General features: G+C 39.0%; 1 non-coding gene and 1 pseudogene across 1 annotated transcript; one reads left to right on the forward strand and one right to left on the reverse strand.

Moving 5' to 3' along the window:
• LOC141714412 (uncharacterized) overlaps nt 1-14,991 on the forward strand; it is a 153,531-nt pseudogene extending 138,540 nt beyond the window's left edge.
• LOC141716179 (small nucleolar RNA R71) lies at nt 10,941-11,047 on the reverse strand. The gene has a single exon (XR_012572898.1). It is a non-coding gene; the product is annotated as a small nucleolar RNA R71 (small nucleolar RNA).
• Nucleotides 14,992-17,125: the final 2,134 nt, after the last annotated feature.

Raw genomic sequence — 17,125 nt, forward strand, 5'->3', positions numbered from 1 at the left:
ATGGATTTTTTTTATCATTATATAAATACCATGCTTGCCATGATACTTAGTAATTGAGTTTTCGCATAATATAGCGATGTTGTACGATAAGCATATATCGTAAAATGTTTAACTCCGCTATAAGCGTGACGTATAATTATAAGATCAAGAGTCGGTCGGGATTTAAAATAAAAACCCGGGAATCATTCCGGTGATATTATAGGACGATTAAAAGTCCATAGTAGTACGTTTTAAGGGACTCAACGTCCACTTACGAAATATTAAACACCTCGAACTTTTATTAAAACGATTTCCAAAGATCGTATTCCCTCAACTATACTTTATTGTTAGAATAATAAATATTTATTAACTATTCATTTATTATGGGAGAAGTATTCTCCAGTGAATATTTACTTCAGACTCGATTAAATATTTAAGATTATTAAATTACTTAAATATAAATTAGTTGAGGAATATTATTTCAAATATTCTTTTAAAGTATAATTATTCGAGATTTAATTATTTAACGATTAATATTTAATTATTAATTATTTATTAAATGATTTATTTATGATTTAAAAATCATAAAACCTGATTTAAAATACTTTCTGATTTTCGGAAAATCATTCGAATAATTTCAGAACGTCGGAGAATATTATCTCGACTTATTTTAATTATTTTGATTATAGTTTTAAAAGAAACTCCCCCTTATATAACAAATATGTTGACAACGGTCAAATCACATCCTTAGTACTTCCTCCGAAAATTCTCGGAAGTGCATATATATACGTACATATCCAAGTGTACCTATCAACAAGCAATATGCTTGGGGAACAATATAAGTTTCATATATATGATGGGATTCTTACAAGGACAAGGAGGGGTAGACTCCAGTACTTCATGGACTGGGGAGACTACTAATTTACTACCACATGAGAAGGTATCTTATATACTGATGAATATATGGAGTATGCGTACCTGAGAGGGATGGACGCAAAACCGTGTCTTGAGAGGGATAGACGCGAAGTGTGTACCTGAGAGGGATGGACACAGAAAAGGCCCGAATGCGGCCAGGGTGATAACCGATAATAAAAGGGAATCGTCCATATACATGTAGAAAATATTACTATTTCCTTAGTACGACTGATCATCGTATGTGGTGGTTCCAGTGAATGTCCTATTCTTCCAATTGGAATTGTTATGCAATACCGTAACCCAAGCCTAGGTGCTGGGTTTACCATTAAGGTATTCGCAAGATAATAATCCATTAAAGAATTGTTTTCATAAGAAGGTGTGTATCACCAAGGAAAACTATTTTTGAATAAAATATAATTATCATATATGATGTTTTATATAAGTTTATCATACAGTCATTTCATATTGTACATTATTATGCTGGGAAATATAGCTCACACCTGTTTTCTTAAATTGACACAACACAACAGTGAATCAAGATGCCTATCATGAAACTCACAACCAGGAAACGGGTAGGAAACGGCCAGTTGTTCCATAGGATGTTTGATGTTATACCACAGGTAGACCGAATAAGCTGGATTGGTTTTTAGTTGTTTTTAGTCTGGCTTATTTACAAGTATGACTTATGTAAGGTAATGAATAAGAAACAAATATTTGTCCGACGGACTAGCCTTACTTATAGGTTATTCCCCGGTAAGACTTAATTACTTTTGGGTTATAATAATTATCACTTTGTGGATTGATCTACTTTAGTAATGAATGGTTTGTTTCCAAGACAATAACCTATGAGTGTGTGTGTGTGATAAGTGTGGGGTCGTGAAGTGTAAGTATATATATATTATGATGCGAGGTATGTGGTATATATAGCATTCAAGATGGCATGGCCTCCTAGATCCTTGACCCCAGATTTTGGGGCGCCACATGAATGTTTCCCCATGGAAAAGGAGATTGGATTTTCCATTCGAGTCTCTTGGATTAGCAGAGATGAAGAATTCTCAAGAGCATCTCAAACCATCTATTGAGGAAGCTCCCACACTTGAGCTCAAACCACTTCCTGATCACTTGGGTATGCTTTTTAGGCGATGCATCTACTTTTCCTGTTATTATTGTATTTAACCTTTCATGTAGTGACGAAAATAAGGTCTTGAGAATTCGGAGAGAGTTTAAATCAGCAATTGGATGGACTATAGCAGATATCACGCGAATCAGCCCTTCTTACTGCATGCATAAAATTCTGCTTGAGGAAGGAAGTAAGCCAATTGTTGAACAGCATAGAAGACTCAATCCTATCATAAAAGAGGTTGTGAAGAAGGAAATTCTTAAATAGCTGGATGCACGGATCATCTATCCGATTTCTGACAGGACATGGGTGAGCCCGGTGCAGTGTGTGCCTAAGATAGGATGCATTACAGTTGTTGCTAATGAGAAGAACGAGCTTATTCCTACTCGGACAGCTACAGGGTGGAGAGTATGCATGGACTATCGAAAGCTGAATAAAGCCACCAGAAAGGATCACTTCCCGCTTCCATTTATTGTTGATTAAATGCTTGACAGGTTGGCTGGTCATGAGTATTATTGTCTTCTCAATGGGTACTCGGGCTATAATCAGATTTGCATTGCCCCTGAAGATCAGGAGAAGACCACCTTTACCTGTCCTTTTGGCACTTTCACTTTTCGTCGAGTTTCTTTCAGACTTTATGGTGAACCTGCTACTTTTCAGAGATGCATGATGGCCATATTCTCTGATATTATTGGCACCAATATGGAGGTGTTCATGGATGACTTCTCTGTGTTCGGGACTTCGTATGACAAGTGCTTGCATAAGCTTGATTTGGTGCTGAAAAGATGTGTTGAGACTAATCAGGTGCTCAACTGGGAAAAATGTCACTTAATGGTGCAACAAGGTATCATTCTTGGGCACAAGGTGTCTAGAAAGGGGCTTGAAGTGGATAAGGCCAAGGTGGGGCTTATTGAAAATCTTCCTCCACCAATCTCAGTTAAGGGAATCCGCAGTTTTCTTGGTCATGCGGGTTTTTATTAACAATTCATCAAAGACTTCTCAAAAATCTCTAAACCCTTCTGCAATCTGTTAGAGAAGGATGTCCCTTTTAAGTTTGATGAAGAATATTTAGCTGCATTCGAGAGTTTGAAAAAGAGTTTGATTACAACACCTATTATCATTGCACCTGATTAGAATGAGCACTTCGAGATGATATGTGATGCTAGTGACTATGCAGTTGGAGCAGTTCTTGGCCATAGGAAGAACATATTCTATGTGGTTTACTATGCTAGTAAAACCCTTAATGGTGCTCAGCTGAACTACACTACCACAGAGAAGGAGCTCTTGGCAATTGTCTATGGTTTCGAGAAATTTTAATCTTACTTATTTGGGACAAATATGATAGTTTTTATTGATCATGTTGTTATTCGATACCTCGTCTCGAAGAAAGAGTCAAAACCTCGATTGATTCGATGGATTCTATTGCTTCAGGAGTTCGAGCTAGAAATCAAAGTTAGGAAAGGTACATAAAACCAAGTAGTGGATCATCTCTCATGACTGGAAGATCAAGGTAAGGCTTCACATGATAACACATTGATCAATATATCTTTTCCTAATGAGCAACTCTTTGGGGTGCAAGAAGAAGAACCATGGTTTGCAGACATTATGAATTATCTTGTGAGTAATGTTATTCCCCCAGAACTCTCTTATGCTCAAAGGAAGAAGTTTCTATATGAGGTGAAGTGGTATCGATGGGATGAGCCATTCTTGTCCATACAGGGAGCAGATCAGATAATAAAGAGGTGCATTCTGTATAGTGAGATAGAGGGTATTTTGAGAGATTGTCACTCTAATGGGTATGGTGGCCATTATGGTGGAGAGAAAACAGCTACCCGTATCCTTCAAGCGAGATTTTTCTGGCCTACATTATTTAAAGATACTCATTAGTTCATGTTGAGATGTGATCACTGCCAAAGGGTTGGAAATATGTCCAAGAGAGAGGAGATGTCTCTCAATGTTCTTCTTGAAGTTGAGATTTTCGATGTTTGGGGAATAGACTTCATGGGGCCATTTGTCTCGTCATGTAACAATCAGTATATTATTTTGGCGATGGATTATGTGTCCCAATGGGTTGAGGTTAAAGCTTTGCCAACCAACTATGCGAAGGTGGTGCTAAATTTTCTTCATAAGCAGATATTCACATGTTTCGGTACTCCAAGGGTCATAATCAGTGATGAGGGATCCCATTTTTGTAATCGCAAATTTACTGCAGTAATGGAAAGATATCATGTGAATCATCGTGTGGCCACAACTTATCATCCTCAAACTAATGGACAAGCTGAAGTCTCTAAACGAGAGATCAAGCGCATCTTGGAGAAGGTTGTGAGTCCGTCAAGGAAAGATTGGTCTTTGAAGCTAGATGAAGCTGTTTGGGAATACAAAACAGCATTCTAGACTCCTTTAGGCATGTCTCATTTCCAGTTCGTATATGGTAAGGCATGTCATTTGCCTGCGGAGCGAGAACATAAGGCATATTGGGCTTTTAAGAGGCTGAATCTTGATATGGAAGCTGCTGGAGAAAAGAGAATGCTCCAACTTAATGAACTCGACGAATTTCATCTATAGGCTTATGAAAACAACAAGTTATACAAAGAGAAGGTCAAGAGATGGCATGATAGGAGGTTAGTGCACAAGACATTTGTGCCTAGTCAGAAAGTTCTATTGTTCAACTCTCATCTCTGACTTTTTCCAAGAAAGCTTAAGTCACGGTGGTCAGGTCCGTTCATTGTCAAAACTGTGTTTCCACATGAGGCTGTGGAAATTTTTGATAAGCATTCGGACCAAGCATTCAAAGTAAATAGTCAGAGGTTGAAGCATTATTATGGTGATAAGGCGAACCGTGAGGTGGTGGGCACCGTTCTTTTTATAACTTAATTTCAAAGTTTCACGTCAAGCTAGCAACATAAATCAAGCGCTTCGTGGGAAGTAACCCATGATTTATTGTGTAGTAGCTTCGAAAGAAAAAGGAAAAAAAGCAAAAAAAATCAAAATTCTGGAATTTTTCCAGAAGCACGGCGTGCCCGCGCCTGAAGCAGAGCGATCGCGCGAGGTCACTGGACAAGAAAAAAAAAAGAAAATCAGGAAAAAAATCAGTACAAACCCAAGAAAACCTGAATTCTATCCTATTTTTACCTAATTCTATACCCTAAACACTTCTAAACCCACACCCATCCCTTTACCTCTTATATAAATACATCACGTCTTTATATATACATACATCTCTTATTGTCACAAAACCCTAGCCTCTCTTACATACAATACTAACACCCTAATCTCTATTCACTTGTTGTTATGGCACCCAAAAGAGCACGAACCGCGATTAGTAGTAGCACTAATCCCTCGTCTACCGAGGATTCGAGTGTGGGTGGCACGACAAACAGATTTTTTTTTCCGGAGGCTCGGGAAGAATTTACTAGGTTGATGTCTAAGTCGATTGCTAAGGAGAGGGGATTCTTACCCACGGCGAAGGATGGGAAGTTTTTGGAGATGATTGTTGAGATGGGTTGGCAGACTTTCTGTGAGACACCCATTGCGGTCCCAATGAGCATTGTGCAGAAAGTTTACACGAATGCTAAGGTGGACAAGAATGGGTTTTCTGTTGTTTTTGGGTTGACAATTGATTATTATCCCACAGCTATTCGTCGGGTCATAAATCAACCCGCGAGGAAGAGGGGTGTTGAGGATTGGTCTAGCAAGACTAAAGAGGATTTTAACATGGATTATATTTTGGATGAGTTGTGTGTTCCTGGCACAGAGTGGAAGTACAAGGCGGGCACGAATGAGCCGCTTACTTTTCCTACTTCGTGTATGAACAGGTATGCTAGGGCTTGGAATCTGTTTGTGTATGCTAATATCATGCCATCTTCGCATTCTCACGAGGTTACTATGGATCGTGTTATTCTACTATGGGGATTTTGAATGAAGAGTATGTGGATCTCGGCTCTGTGATTCATCAGAGTATGTTGCGTTTTTTGCGAGGGGGTCCACGGGGGCGATTCCTCATGCCTCCATTGTTACGAAGTTATGTTTTTCGGTTGGTGTTCGGTGGACCGAGCATGAACAGCTACATATGCCGAGTGCTCCCATTGATAGTTGGACGATTTCGGTGATGCAAGAGTGGTATGACGGTCAAGCCAATGAGAAGGGCTTGGGTTACACATATGATCATCTACCGGGTGGCCAGCCAGCTGAACAGACTTATGCAGGGGATTTTTCTCAAGCACGTCAGGCAGCTACTAGATCTTCTCGTGCTCAGCAGACAGGGGATAGTTATGGACTTGGAGATGCGCAATACAGGCGATTGACTAGGCGCATGGATGCGATGCACGACATTCACAATCATTTTACTGCGGATTTGACACATGCTTTGGGCACTGCTTTCCGGGCCATTGGTGTTGAGGTCGATTGTCCTGTATTTGGCGCTGATTCTGTGTACCCGCCACCTGATACTCCACCCGAGGAGGGTGATTCTACTGACGACTAGGTATGCCTTGTATCCTAGTTATTACCTTCAACAAGGACATTGAAAATTTTAAGTTTGTGGGTGATAATGTAAGGATTAGTAGTGTGTGTTGTGTCCATATAGATTCATATTGCATGTTTAGTGTAGTTTATTCATATTTTTGCATGATTGTTCATATAATTGTTTGCATTTTTGTTTTGCATATTTGTTCATGTTTGTATGTGAGTCCATTTAGTTGTATTGACATGCATATAACATGATCCCTTAGGTTGAGCTATTTCTGATTGATAGGTTGATGTTAATTAGAGTGTAGTGATGTCGAATAGAGGGAGGATTAAGTCCTAATGAATTGATTTGCATGCCCAGAAACAAAGTTTTTTTTATAAGTCTTATAGGTTGCTTTTAAACTAGATCATGATCATACCTTTTTTTTGTTTGAAACTGAATCACTTGGTTATATTTAGAATTTTTTCTATTCCCGTAATGACGTAGGAACACTGAATTTTTAAACTAGGGAAAAATATGGATATCATTACTAATTGTGAATAAATCCAGACGTCAAATGGCTAGTAGGCGGCTCATATTTTATAAGTAGTTTAGGGTTGAATAATATGGAGCGAAACGCACTCATTCAGATTCATTGAAAAAAATACAAAAGAAAGAAGAAAAGAATAAAGAAAAGAAAAGAAAAAAATTGTGTTAGTATATGCAGAATTGACCAAGGGCGAGCTCTTTAATACTCGAGCAATTAAGTTATAGGGGACTTTGTACCTAGTGACGTAAGGCTTGTATAGTCTGAGATCCGCTAACCTAATGCTCGCTACATGGGTATTATTATATAAGTCTTTTGGGACCACATTTATTGCACGGTCAAATAAGCATTTGTGTTTATGTGTTCATTATAATAGCATGAATCCTTGTATACCTCTAGTAAAAATGAGGTGTTGTGAGTCATTATGTGTTTAACGTCTATTTTATTTATAAACTTATGATTATTTTGGTGAAGAATAAGATATGATTATTGATCTAGTATGGAGAGTATATTTATTAAGCATCGCACACACGAACATTTCTGGTTTGTAAGTTGGTTTATGGGATTTAGTTGAACTCTGTTTTGAGTAATTGCATTCTTAGAGATATTGCTTATTGATTGGTTATGGTTATTCCGAGGGATCATTGCATATTCATATGAGTTGCATTCATGCATTTATTTTGTTTTTTTTAGTGTTGAGTCTATTTATGCTTGAGTACAAGCATCGATTTAAGTTTGGGGGTGTGATAAGTGGAATTTATATCCACTTGGAACGCTTCATATCGGCTTAAGTTGGTGATTTGGACTCAAGTATTTGTTTTTTTTTATGTACTTCACAGGTTTTGGATGCTTGTTTTTTATTTATTCTAAATCCTAGTACTTTTATATTATCTCATAGTATTCTGAACTTATTTATTACCATGTTTTCATTGGAACCCATGGTGACGATGTGTTCGATCATGAACTAATCATTGTCATGGGGTTCTAGCGGATTTATTTATGGATTTCAATAGTTGATTGTTTTAAATCTTTAGTATGTGGTGATTTATGATTTCCTAGTTTGATTGTGCTTATTCATCTTTGATGCATAGCTAACATCTAAGATTGTTTGTTAATCTCTATTAAAGCGACAGTGAATATAGATGTTTAGAACTTGCCATGCTAGCATAGGTTTATGTATGAATTGACATGCATAATTCGTGGAGTAATTTTAACTATCTTACACACCCTATGTAATCATAAGAGATAACTTGTTCTTAAACTGTTATGTTTTCAAATCTTATAGACATATAGGGTCTAAGCATAATTGGTGTCTACTCAATTTCTATCTTGATTGTGGATGCTTAGTAGTAGGATATACGTATATCGAAAGATAGCTTATACTAATTTCGTGTTATCTGATTAGTTATCATCACCATCGCATACTATTGATAAAGACATAAACTTTGAATGAAGTATTTAATGAAGTTAGAATCTCATGTTTTATTCTCATATAAGTAATTCACTTTTAATCTCTTAGTTAATGCATGCTAGTATAATCTCTTAAGTAGTTAATCAACTCAAATTTGTTACTTGTCTTAGCTGTGAACGATAATCATACATTGTTGCATAAGTGCATAATCTGAACTTAACCTAAATCAGTCTTTGTGGGAACAAACTTGACTTAAATCTTATACTACTTGTGATACGTACACTTGCCTGTATTTTCACGTGTGTTTTATTGCGAACAATTGTCAACCTTCAAGGGGCAGTCAGTAAACCAAAGAGGGAGAAGGAGAAGTAGAAGATGATCAGGCTGAATTAGAGCAGCTGAGGAAAGAGAACAAGGACTTGAAGGCGAAGTGTTGAGTGGAATTTATGACATTTTATTACACTCCGTAAAGCTTTGAATTGGTGTAAATGTACTCAAGTTGTTGGTGTTTTAATGTTTTTTCTAGTTTTTTTGCAATTTCAGGCATTATCCAGGTAATCAGGAGAATTAGCATTATTTTAGTGCTAATTTGGTGTTAGGAAGGTGTTGAAATAAAAGCTCTTGAAAAGCCGGCTCAAATCAGCAAGGAAAAAGAAGAAGTCAGTTTTTTATGTAGGAGGTCAGCGCGCCCGCGCTGTTCAAGCGCGTGCCCGCGCTGGTCAAGCGCGCGCCCGCGCCGGGTCTAATTCAAAAATCCTGTTTATACACTAATTTTGATCCAGAAGACTTCTACTCTGCATGGGGCTGCTATATATACATAATTAAGTTTATTTTTCAGAGAGACACACCAGAGCACAAGGAGAAGGAGTAAAGAAGACCGTTTTAGCACAATTCAACCAAGGCAAAGAAGACCTAGTTTTAACTTATGATTCTTTGTTTAAGTTGTAATGTTGGATGCTAGTTTTCTTTTTCTTGAACCTATACTTTTGTGTTATACTTTGTTTATTATTCATTTATAAAGACTGCGTTTATTATACCATGCTTTCATCGGAACCCACGTTGATGATGAGTCCGATTATAGGCTAATCATTATCGTGGGATTCTAGCGGATTTATTTATGGATTTATTTAGTTAATTTGTTTCGATGCCTTATTGTGTGGTGATTGTATGATAACCTAGTATTGGTTGTGCGTATTCGTCTTATGAGCGTCGCAAACTTATAAGATAGTGTGTTAATTCTTAATGAAGCGAAAGTGAATTTAAGGATTAAGAACTTGCCATGCTAGGATAGGTTCATGTATTATTGATATGCATGATTCGTAGGTAATTTTAACCATCTTACTTGTCCTATGTAATCACGATAGATAACTTGTTCGCTAAACCGTTATGTTGTCAATTTCTATAGACATATAGGGTCTCAATATAATTGGTGTCTATTCAGCTTCTATCTATTTTATGGATGTCTGGTAGTATGGTATTCATACAACAAAAGTTGGTATTTATCAGTTTCGTGTTATCTGATTAGTGTCATCACCATTACATGCTAAGGTCAAGAACGAAAAAGCTATCGAATGAAGTATTTAATGAAGTTAGAATCCCATGTTTGTCATATATATTAATTTAACCATTCTTATTCTCTTAGTTATAATTGTTAGTTTAATTCTTAGTTATAAAACAATCTCAATCAGTTAATCGTTTTAGCATTAAATAATAGCCATATCATTGTTGTATAAGTGCATAAATTACAAAGTTAACCTAAACTAATCTCTGTGGGAACGAATCTGATTTATATCTTATACTACTTGCGAACGCGTATACTTGCATGAATTTTAGCGCGTGTTTAGCGACTAACAAGTTTTTGGTGCCGCTGCCGGGGACTCGGTGTTAATTTTTAGTTTATGTGTTTGTCATCAGTGGTCGTTAAAGTTCATTGACTCGGACATTGTTACTTATCAGTTTCCTTGTCTTATTTCAGGTATTCTAGCGAGCATGTATGCATATGCGTTCGCGCTCTCGTAAGAGAACTCTGGATAAAGACGAGGAAGAAGTTGTAGTGGTTCGAAGGGAGGTTTTTTAGGACGAAGAGAAGGTAGAAGAAGAAGAGAAAGTTGAGAAACCAGTTTTAGTAGTGATGGGGGATCAAGCAGAAATTCCTAAGGCTTTGATGGACTATTCTCAGCCTAAGATCAATGACATTCAATCAAACATTATCAGGCCATCCATCTCAGCTAAAACTTTTGAGATCAAGTCAAGCACGATTCAGATGATACAGAACTCAGTTCAGTTTGGGGGTTCTCCTACTAAAGACCCCAACATGCACATCAGGGATTTCATTAAGATCTGCGACACTTTCAAGTTCAATGGTGTGACTGAAGATGCTATCAAGCTGTGACTCTTCCTATTCTTTCTAAGGGATAAAGCTAAGTGTTGTTTACATTCTCGACCACTAGGGTATATCACCACATGGGAGGATCTTGCTCAAAAGTTTCTCACTAAATTCTTCCCAATGGTGAAGACTGCTGCAATCAGGAATGCTCTTACTCAGTTTGCTCAGCAAACTGAAGAAACTCTGTGTGAGGCTTGGGATCGATATAAGGAGATACTAAGGTAGTACCCACACCATGGCATGCCTGATTGGATGATTATAAACTATTTCTACAATGGACTTGGTGCTACTTCTAGACCCATGCTCGATGCAGCATCAGGAGGATCTTGTGGGCTAAGAGCTATAATGAACCTTATGAATTGATTGAACTGATGGTTGCTAATGAATACCATAATCCTTCCCAGAGACTGACTCAGGGAAAAGTAACAGGAATTCTGGAGTTGGATGCAGCAACTGCTATAGTTGCCCAACTTAAAGCTTTGACGATGAAGGTGGACACATTGACTAATTATGGAGTTAATCAAATCACTAGTGTCTGTGAGCTTTGTGCTAGTGCCCATAAGACTGATCATTGTGCTATATCTAGTGAATCAGCTCAGTTCGTGAGCAACTTTCAGCGATTACAGCAACCTGTGACAGCCACTTATCATCCCAACAACCGTAATCATCCTAATTTCAGCTGGAGCAACGCTCAGAATGTGGTTCAACGGCCTTATCAGCAGTACCCAGCTAAGCAGTACAACCCCCTGGTTTTCAGCAAACGCAATATGCACCAAGGCAGTAATTTCAGCTATAACAAGCTAATGAAACATTTGAGTTTAAGGAGTTGAAGCTTTTGTGCAAGAGTCAAGTTGTTTCTATCAAGATCTTGGATAGTCAAATTAGACAAATTGCCAATGCCTTGCTAAATCATCAACCTGATACATTACCTAGTGACACTGAAGTGCCAGGAAAGAGGGAAATTAAGGAGCAGGTGAAGGCAATCACTTTGAGGTCTGGAACAAACTCAAGTTTCGACTGAAGAAGCTGGGGCTAAAGAAGAAGTAGAGCAGCAGGAAGTAGAAGTGGAACCAAGGAAGACTACTGTTGAGCACACTCCTCCTGAGGGTAATACAGGGGAGAAACAGATCTATCCTCCATCGCCTTTTCCTAGGCAGCTGCAGAAGAAAAAGCCGGATAAGCAATTTGAGAAGTTTTTGGAGGTGTTCAAGAAACTTCATATCAACATAAATTTCACTGAGGCTCTTGAGCAGATGCCTAGTTACGCAAAGTTTATGAAAGGTATTCTCTCTCAGAAAGTGACGCTAGATAATTTAGAGACGGTTGCTCTCACGGAGGAATGCAGTGATGTGCTACAATAGAAATTGCCTCCGAAGCTTAAAGATCCAGGAAGCTTCACTATTCCATGCACTATTGGAAAAGTGTCTTTTGACAAATGCTTATGTGACTTGGGAGCTAGCATCAATCTGATGCCTTTGTCAATCTTCAAGAAGTTGAACTTGCTTGATCCAAAACCGACTTATATGACTTTGCAGTTGGCCGAGCATTCTATTACATATCCGCCAGGAATCGTAGAGGATGTCTTGGTCAAGGTTGATAAACTCATCTTCCCTGCTGATTTCGTAATTCTTAACTTCGAGGAGGATAAGAAGATTCCCATAATCGTGGGAAGGCCTTTCCTCGCAACTCGCCGTACCTTGATAGATGTGCAGAAGGGTGAGCTTACAATACGAGTGCTGGATCAGGATGTAACTTTTAATGTGTTCAATGCTATGAAATTTCCTACGGAAAATGAGGAGTTCTTAAAGGTAGAATTGGTTGATTCTGCGGTGACTTCGGAACTTGATCAATTGCTAAGGTCTGATGCCTTAGAGAAGGCCTTATTGGGGAATTCGGATAGTGAGGATGACGAAGGTGAAGAGTAATTGCTATATCTGAATGTTTATCCCTGGATGAGGAAGATTGATATGCCTTCCAAATCTCTTGGAATGGAGGAATTGAACAAAGCTCCTTAACGCCTCAAGCCATCTATTGAGGAAGCTCCAACTCTTGAGCTTAAGCCTTTACCTGAACATTTGAGGTATGTATTTTTAGGTGATGCATCTACTTTGCCTATTATTATTGTATCTGACCTTTCAGGTAGCGACGAGGAGAAGCTTTTAAGGATTCTAAGAGAGTTCAAATCAGAAATTGGATGGACTATAGCAGATATTAAGGGAATCAGCCCTTCTTATTGTATTCATAAAATTCTGCTAGAGGAAGGTAGCAAGCCTACGGTTGAGCAGCAAAGAAGACTTAATCTGATCATGAAGGAAGTAGTAAAGAAGGAAATTCTTAAGTGGCTGGATTCAAGGATTATTTATCCAATTTCGAATATTTCTTGGGTGAGTCCAGTTCAGTGTGTACCAAAGAAGGGAGGTATCACAATTTTTGCTAATGAGAAGAATGAGCTCATTCCTACTCGAACAGTCATGGGATGGAGAGTTTGTATGGACTACAGAATGTTGAACAAGGCCATGAGGAAGGATCACTTCCCTCTACCTTTCATTGACCAGATGCTTGACCAATTGGCTGGTTACGAGTACTACTATCTTCTGAATGGATATTCGGGTTATAATCAGATTTGCATCGCTCCAGAAGATCAGGAGAAGATTAACTTCACTTGTCCATTTGGTACTTTCGCCTTCAGACGAGTTTCTTTAGTTTGTGTGGTGCATCAGCCACATTTTAGAGATGTATGAAGGCCATCTTTTCTGATATGATTGGCCAGAATATGGAGGTGTTCATGGAACTTCTCTATATTTGGAGATTCTTTTGACGAATGCTTGCAGAATCTTGGACATGTTCTCAAGAGGTGTGTTGAGACCAACTTGGTTCTCATTTGGGAGAAATGTCACTTTATGGTGCGACAGGGCATTATTCTTGGGCACAAGGTTTCTAGTAAGGGTTTTGAGGTGGACAAAGCCAAGGTGTGGGTCATTGAAAATCTTCCTCCACCTATTTCTGTTAAGGGAATTCACAGTTTTCTTAGTCATGCGGGTTTCTATAGGCGTTTCATCAAGGACTTCTCTAAGATTTCGAAGTCATTGTGCAGTTTGCTAGAGAAAGATGTCCCTTTCAAGTTTGATGATGAGTGTCCTTGCAGCTTTTGAGACACTAAAGAAGAGTCTAATCACGGTACCTGTCATAACTGTACCTGACTGGAATGAACCTTTTGAGATGATGTGCAAGTGACTATGCAGTTGGAGCAGTTCTTGAGCAGAGAAAGAACAACATATTTCATGTGGTCTACTATGCTAGTAAGACCTTGAATGGTGCTCCAATGAATTATAATACTACAGAGAAAGAACTCTTGGCTATTGTCTATGGTTTTGAGAAATATCGATCTTATCTACTTGGGACTAAAGTGAAAGTTTTCACTGATCACGCTGCAATTCAATATCTTGTCTCAAAGAAGGAATCGAAGCCTAGATTGATTAGATGGGTCCTTTTACTTTAAGAATTTGAATTAGAGATCAAGGACAGAAAGGGGACTGAAAATCAAGTCGTCGATCATCTCTCATGTTTAGAGAACCCAAATGCTACTTCACTGGACAAGACATTGATAAATGAGTCATTTCCCGATGAGCAGCTATTTGGAGTGCAAGAGGAAGAACCGTGGTTTGCAGACATTATGAACTACCTTGTGAGTAACATCATGCCTCTCGACTTATCATACACTCAAAGGAAGAAGTTTATGCATGAAGTGAAGTGGTATATATGGGATGAGCCATTTCTTTTTCGACAAGGAGCTGACCAAATCATCAGGAGATGTATTCCTTACAGCGAAACGGGGGGATCTTGCGAGATTGCCACTCAATGGCTTATGGAGGACACTATGGTGGAGAAAAGACAGCAGCTCGTATTCTTCAAGAAGGTTTCTTTTAGCCCACCTTCTTTAAAGATGCTCATCAGTTCGTTTTGAAATGTGATCGATGTCAATGTGTGGGTAATATGTCTAAGAGGGGTGAGATGCCTCTTAATGTGCTTCTCAAGGTTGAAGTTTTCGATGTTTGGGGAATTGAATTCATGGGGCCATTTGTCTCATCTTGTAATAATTAGTATATCTTATTAGGTGGTCGATTATGTGTCCAAATGGGTTGAAGTTATGGCATTTCCAACTGAACGATGCGAAGGTGGTGCTTAATTTTCTTCACAAGCAGATATTCACAAGGTTTGGAGCTTCAAGAGTCATAATCAGTGATGAGTGGTCTCATTTCTGTAACCGCAAGTTCACTGCTATGATGCAAAGGTATAATATGAATCATCGTATTGCTACAGCTTATCATCCTCAGACGAATGATCAAGCTGAGGTATCTAATAGAGAGATTAAGCGCATTTTAGAGAAAGTTGTATGTCCATCGAGAAAAGATTGGTCTTTGAAGCTTGATGAAGCTGTTTGGGCTTATAGAACAGCATACAAGACTCCATTGGGAATGTCACTGTTTCAATTGGTTTATGGTAAGGGGTGTCATTTGCCGATGGAGCTCGAGCATAAGGCGTATTGGGCTTTGATGAAATTGAATCTGGACTTGGATGTAGCTGGAAAGAAGAGGATACTTCAATTGAATGAACTCGACGAGTTTCGACTTCAAGCTTATGAGATCAAAAAATATATAAGGAGAAAGTCAAGAGGTGGCACGATAGGGGTCTAGTGCTTAAATCATTTGTGCCGGGATAACAAGTTCTTTTGTTTAACTCTCATCTCCGTCTTTTTCCTGGAAAGTTGAAGTCAAGGTGGCCAGGGCCCTTCATAATCAAAACTGTGTTTTCACATGGAGCGGTGGAAATTTTTGAGAGTGATCCGGGCCAAGCATTCAAAGTAAATGGTCAGAGGTTGAAGCATTACTATGGTGATACGGCAAACGGTAAGGTGGTTAGTGCCGTTTTATAGCTAACGATATAAAACAAGCGCTTCTTGGAAGGCAACCCAGGTTTTTTGTACATTAGTAGGTAGAGGAAGCAAGAAGAAGGGAGAAAATCACAAAAAAATCAGAAAAAGAAAACATTTCAGGGCCAACTTCAGTAGCCAAGCGCGCCCGCGCTGATCTAGCGCGCGCCCGCGCTATTTTTCCAGAAGGTAAGCGCGCCCGCGCTGATATAGCGTGCGACCGCACCGATTTGGCAGAAGGTGAGCGCACCCGCACTGGTCTAGCGCGTGGCCGCAGCCGGGGACCCGACTCAGAAAAAAAAATAAAAACAGCATTTTTGAAGAGAAAAATGGGATTTTTGCTACAAAATCAATTTCAAACCGAATTTTACTCTTCCACATCCCAAATTTCCATCTCCAAATCAAACCCATTATTCCCACAATTCCCATAATCAAATCCCACTTATATTCCATATCTAATTTTTTTCTCCACCTATATATACACACACTTATATACAAACTTCTCCACCACATCACAAATTCTCAAACATAAAATCTCTCAAATACTTAGCTTTATTCTATTCTCTCTTATTCAATCCCAATGGCACCTAAGAGATAAAGAACTCAAGTAAGCAGCACCACCACCGATTCTTCATCAGCGGGTGGTGTGAGGCCAAGGTTTTCTACTCCTGCGGCTGAAGAGGAGTACACAAGGCTTCTCTCGAAGCCTATTATAAAGGAGCGAGGTTTTCTGCCATCAGGGAAGGATGGTAAGTTGTTGGAGATGATTCTAGAGATTGGCTGGGTTCCTTTTGTGAGGCTCCCGCTACTGTGCCCATGAGTGTTGTGCAAGAGTTCTATGCTAATGTCGAGGCAGAGAAGAATGGCTTCACGGTGGTCAGGGGGATGACTGTGGAGTATAGTGCGGATGCGATAAGGAGGGTGATTGAGCAGCCCGCGAGGAAGCCCGGTCAGGACACTTGGAATGATAAGACTCCAGAGGACTTTAATCTGGATCTGATCATTGTTACTCTTTGTGTGACCGAGACTCACTGGAAGTTCAAGAGGGGCACAACTGATTACTCCATGTTCCATGTATCATGTATGAAAAGGTTTGCACGGGAATGGAACTCGTTTATTTGTGCTAACATCATGTCATCATCACATGTGTATGAGATTACTATAGAGCGTGCTCGTCTGTTTTGGGATATTCTTCAGGGCGATTATATTGAATTGGGGATGGTTATATATCAGGGGATTTTGAGATTTTTGCCAGGAGGTACTACGGGTTCTATACCCTATGCATCCGTTGTGACGAAGTTGTGCGTGGAAGTTGGTATTCATTGGCCCGCACATGAGCAGCTTCAACTTCCCAGTGCTCCTATCGACAGATCTACGCTGTTGAACATAA

The sequence above is a fragment of the Apium graveolens genome, chromosome 3, assembly GCF_009905375.1.
Source record: "Apium graveolens cultivar Ventura chromosome 3, ASM990537v1, whole genome shotgun sequence".
In the NCBI taxonomy this organism is placed as follows: Eukaryota; Viridiplantae; Streptophyta; class Magnoliopsida; order Apiales; family Apiaceae; genus Apium; species Apium graveolens.